Below are 6,000 nucleotides of genomic sequence, written 5' to 3'. Positions count from 1 at the left end.
AAACTTTGTCCTAAATAAGAACTAAATCTACGGCCCAAAATCTGATTTTGATAGCGTGTTTGATTGTTTCTCATTGAATGCTCAATAAATCAAAGTCTTTATATTATAAAGATAAGTGAGTTCAAATTTCCAGCAAATACTAAAGCGCACTTTAACGACCAGCAGGCGGCCTCAAAAAAGAAGTAAATAAAGAAAGAAAAGCAAAGTTGAGAGAAAAAAAGAGTATGAGAGTAGGCAAATCTAGTGGTTCATAATTTATAACGCAATCACGTGCCGCACTCGCTGCCCATTGCCGTCGCCGTTTGGCCAAGGCAAAGGCGCCAAAAATATGAATACATATATGAATAGAGAGCGACTAAATAATTTGGAAATGATTTACAATATTGCCAGGCAGCAGGCACCGGGCACCAGTCGCTGGGCAAGGCGCAAAAGGGCTGCGACTTGTCGGCGTTGTTCATAAATCTAACGCCATGACGAAAAGATGCACTGCCCTGTCGAGAGTCGGGAGGAGACCAGAAATTACAGGCTAGCCATGATGCATGACCGTCAGCCAGAGCTCCGGCCAAAGGCTTACAGCTGCGCGTCTATTTGCCGAGTCCTTGACAAAATTCATCATACATAAAAAGTGTATGCCCCGCGGCGCTAATTCATTTATAGTATATCGCCAGTTGAGCCTAATCTAGCGGCAGAAATGATCAAAGACCCATTCCAGGCATATGACGCGTTTGTACTGCTACTGCTACTGCTACTGCTGCTCTTACTGCTACTGCTACGGCTGCTGCGATAATTGCAATGGCTGCCATTTCAATTTGCACGCTGCCAGGCGGCTTTGATAGATGGCGCCCACCCGTTGTCCCTAGTCCGTTGTTGTCAAACATTTCGCGCCTTGGCCATTTGTCTCTTTTTTGCTGTTGTTGTTGTTGTTATTCTTGTAGTGAGACTGTTACACTTACAGCCTGGTTGAATGGCTTTGACATGCAGTTTAGTAACCATGTTAAAGCACTGATAGCTTATAACTGGAATAGACTCCCGGGTTCATATCATAGCTAAGAGTGGGATGTTTACCTTTAAGAAGAAGATTTTCATTCTTTTTTACGTGGGTAAATTTGTGCATGCTTCTTTGCTTTGAACTATTGATCTTTTCTGATGGTTCAACTGAGTTTCTCAGTTGTATGTGAAAACTCAGAATGTGTTAACAAAGATTAAAAAAAAGTAATTTATTTTCGAAAGAAGGTTTTTGTGTTCCCGAATGTGCAAAACCAGGTCTGCAAACCAAACCTAATGATTGGGCATTGGCTTGAGCAGTAAACCAGATCACATACAACTTTGGATTTGAATTCGAATCTGGAATCTCTTGGTAACCAGGGATATTTTTAAGTGTGAGACCGAATCGATCGATCCTATTCATATAACAATATCGATGTTTAAAATAATATAGTTTTCGCTGTCCATATTTTAGAAATACATTAAGAATCTTATTTAAATAACAATAATGATGTTTAAAATAATACATTAGGAAATAGATTTCCGAACCCAACCCGTATTCGAATTCGAATTTCGAACTTTTAAGTAACATATTTTACATATTTACATATTACATATTTTAAAAGTTATATCGAACGTATTTCCTATTCAAATAACAATATTGACGTTTTAATATATATATTTTATAAATACATAAGAAATAGATTTACTCGAACTGGAAGTTCGAACTCTTTAGTAAACAGGAACCTTTTAAAAGTTAGTTCGATTTTATTCCGAAAACAATATTCAGAATTTATATAAAAGAATTTCCGCTGAGCAAATTTAAATACTTTATATTTAAGTTACAATCTAAAGATTTGAAATATTTGTCATAGACTCAAGAGCATTAAAAATTCGTATTACTTTAGTTGCTCAACACTCTTTCTTGTTGTTTTGCTTGGCAATGCGGCGCCTTAATTAAAAAGCTGCACGCCGTTTTGCAGCACTCAGTGCAGTGCAGCTGGATCAGTTGGTCATGGAAGGGGTTACGGGTCGAAAAATGGGGGCTTTGCTGGTGCGAATACCGGCAGTAGTTGTATTTATGACTTGGCACGCAGCGCGCAGGCATGATTTACAGTTTATTGAGAGAAACAAAGCGAGCGCCAAGAATTAGCCGCAATGGCTCATCAATCATTTGCTGCAGCGGGGAAAGGGTGGCGGGGAGCGGGGTGAGAACAGGACGAGGCCGTCGTCGTCGTGGCCCACCTTTTTAGCTGTAATCCTTTTTGGGGCAACGGCACTTGGGCACTTATGACTCGACTGGCTTTATGGCCATATTATGCTTAATAAAGCTGCCTTTTTCGTTGTTGTTGCCTTTTTTCGCTCTGTTCGTTTTTTTTTCCTTTTTTTTATCTATGCATCGGTTCAGAGTTTTATCTGCGAGTCGCGTCATAATGGAGCACAGCCATTGAGCAGGCGCCCTGCTCGGCTCGGCTCTGCTCCTGGAGCCGACCGCGTGATTTATGTGATTACTTCAATGCGGCGGCGTTGCGCCAAAAAAATAGCAAAAAAAAAAAAGAAACAAACAAACGTCCAAAGAAAAACAGAGCAAGAAACATAAAAGTATCACGCATAGAGAGAGGCCCATAGAAAAGCCATTGAGCCATCGTCCAAAATTTAAGTACATAATAATAAACTGGGCGGCGGCGGCCATAAAATGGACATTGACTGCAAACATTTTGCGGTCGAAAATTGTCGTCTGTCAGCAGTTGAGAAATAAATATGCATTTATGCATAAGTATTTTTGTTGCCTCAATTTGCAATTAACACTTGTGCCAGGCGACATATTTGCACTCTCTCTAAAAGCCATCTCTCTCTCTCTTTCTTTCTTTCTCTATTATATCATTCCTTATATTTTGCAATAGGTTTGTTTGTATTATTTATGTATACAGTAAGGGGCTCTAAATTCAGAATTATTTCTCCAAATCGTTCTCTGTCTTATTTCTATCTCTCTGTCTCTATCTAACTCCCCTCAATCATTCGCTGCTTCTCTCTTTCTAGGACCATAGAAATTTCTTAAAATTAAAAATTGTCTCTCTCTCTCTTTCCCTCTCTCTCTCTCTCATTTTGTCTGACCCTTTCTCTCCCTCGATCAAACTCTTTTTCAATCTTTGAAAATCTTTTATCTCCTCAAAGTTTCTCTTTCTCTCTCAACGTTTTTCTACCACGCTATCAATGGTTTCTTCCACAAAACTTATCCCCTTTCTTCTAACATCTCTCTCTCTCATTTTCCATTCTTCATCCTTAATTCTACTCGATCAATCTCTTTTTCAATCTCTGCCAATATTTCCTCTCTTCTTATCGTATCTCTTTTACTCTCAACGTTTCTCTCTCCCCCAGCTCTTCTCTACCTGTTTTCTTCTATTCAACTAATCCTTTTTCTCCTAACGCCTCTCTTGCTGTCTCTCTCTATCTTTCTGTCATTCTCCCATTCAATATTTGAAATCCTCAACCCACTCGATTTATCTCTTTCTTAATCTTTCTCTTCCTCTTATCGTTTCCACTCCCCTCTCTCTCTTTTCCTCAAAGTTTCCCGCACTCCATCCCTCAACAAATACCTTTTCTCCAACCGTTTTCACTGTGTCTCTTTCTCCACGTTTCTAGATGGAGTAAAACTCGATCTCAAAATTTTTCTCGCTCTCTCCATATCTTTTTCGTAACACATATGTATGTATTTATTATGCGTGGAACACCCAAAGACGAGGCGCAAGTTCCAGCCATGAACCGAACCACTCAAAGAATGATTTGGATTTGCAGACATGATTAATATTAGTTCATGATCGATCAGAAAAGGGATTTTTATATTGGAAAAATATTATAACCAAATATTTCCTTTGGTTTTCCAGCGCCCAACCTAACTGTTATTTAATCAATGCTTAGGCTGGGCTCATCCAATTTACAGTTGACAGATTTGCCGTGCACATTGAGTCGCCGCTAGGTGGCGCTTTGGCTGGCATAAACATTTATTCGCTTTGCATTATATCGAGCGTATTAAATGCCAGTTTGTTGAATGTAATTTAATATTTATAATATGCACACAATATGCTGCCATTATGTTTGCATGATCTGTCAATCTAGCCAATTGCCAAGGCACGCCCAACGCCAACTCCAAAAAAAACAAAGAATAGAAGGCAGTTGGAAAAATTGAGAAAAACAAGAAAAGCGACCAAAGCGCAAAGTGCTGCTATCTATTTATATCGCTTTTGGCTTTTGCCAGGCGGGCGCTAAAAAGAAACGCTGAAAACTACTAACGAACGACACCTGGAGGCGCCTCCAGCTGCGGGACCCGCACCTGGCTTGTGGCACTAGCGTGTGCCGCCTTTTTCGCTTCTTGTTGTTTGCATTTGTTGTCCATTTCTTTATTTTTGTTTTGTTTTTAGTTTTTTTTTTGTTTTTTTGTTTCAGTGTTGCGATACATTCACCGAAATTGTTGCTGCTGCTGCTGTTGCACGAATGTTGTAAATCAAAAAGTAGGCGAGTCACACGAAGGCTCCTGCTCCTGCTGCTGCTCCTGCTGCTGCTGCTCGCTCAGGTTAAGGCACAGGATTCCAGCTGCAGCTGCGGCGGCACAGGCTCAGGCTCGCAGCGCCTATTTGACTGGCAGGCCGAGCGGATAACGCTGGCAATTATCGCGCTTGTGCTGCACGAACAGCGGAAGCGGCAGAGGCGCCATCATGTTACTTCCACCCGCCCCTCCCCTCCCCTCTCCCCTCCAACTCGCACCCCGCCAGCCAAGCAGCACCCCCAAAAAAAATGAAACCAAGCCAGCGAGCCTAGTGCTGCCTTTTGTTTGCTGGCATCTTTTTGTGCGCTGCAATTGTTAACAACAACAAAATAGAAGGCAGCAGCAAGAGTTGTCCACCTAATGCCGAAGTTGAAATACCCTTGCAGAGCTAAGATAGAATTATGAAGTTAAAATTAAGTAGTTCGATCTCAATCATGACTGCCAATCCAAAGTGTATTATTGTGCGCTCGATTAAGTTATCTTTGATTATTTTAAACAATTCTTTGTTATACAATTCTGTTGAGATTTGTGCTTATAAATAAATTGGATTTGTTTGTTAAAATATCAACCGGTTCTTGCCAACTCTCTCTTTCTCTCCTCTCTATGTCAGCTTTATGATAAGATAGTTAAAATAAGCAAAATATTACTGAAGTGCTTGAATTGTTATATTACACTCTAGACAATAGACCAGACCTCGACTTACCCATCAACTATAAATTAGAAAGCTCGGCAAGCAAACAACATTGTACTCTATTTTATGAATTTTGATAAGATTTCCTGGAACATTTTCATTTTTAAACAATTGTTCCAATTGGCAGCTATAATATATAGCTGCACGAATGTGATTAGACTTTCTAGAGATTTTCTTTCAATGCGTTACATCCTATGTCCCACATTTATCATACCCGCTGTATTACTATTGTTTGTTGCCGTAGTTTGTCCCAAAATATGGCCCAAACACCAGCCCCCGCCCGTCCCCACAGCCCCTGTCCCAGGCCACGCTGTAGCTAGGCAGTCAGTCAGTCATTGAAGTCATTTATTGCCACCAATGTTGCACGTTGTTTTTGCCGAACAACTGTACTAAGTTTTGTGCGCTGCTGGCCGCTTTTTTGCTGCAAGTGTGTGTGTGTGTGTGTGTGTTGATAGCGCCTGGCCGAGAGTCCTGACCGTTTCGTGTGCAGGATGTGTTTGCAATTTGTGGACACGCCGACCGTCATTTGATTGCTATTGTTGTTGTTGTTGTTGATGTTGTTGTTGTTGTTGCCGTTGTCGCCGCTGCCATTGTCGATTTTCTCTGCATTTTATATATTATATTGTTGTAAAGTTTTTATGTTGATTTCAGTCTCTTTTTTAATTATATGCGAATGGCATATGAAAAAGCTTTGAATAAACAACCGCTTTTTGCAACGAAATGAAGTGGTTGCCAATGTGTTTGCCCCCCAATTTAAGAGCGCCCCGACCTGAGCTGCAAG

Source organism: Drosophila montana, unplaced genomic scaffold (genome assembly GCF_035044405.1).
Source record: "Drosophila montana isolate Dmon_TW-CO22-7 unplaced genomic scaffold, ASM3504440v1 contig_2438_1, whole genome shotgun sequence".
In the NCBI taxonomy this organism is placed as follows: domain Eukaryota; kingdom Metazoa; phylum Arthropoda; class Insecta; order Diptera; family Drosophilidae; genus Drosophila; species Drosophila montana.
The sequence above is the reverse complement of the archived record's forward strand: the minus strand, read 5'-3'. Positions refer to the sequence as shown.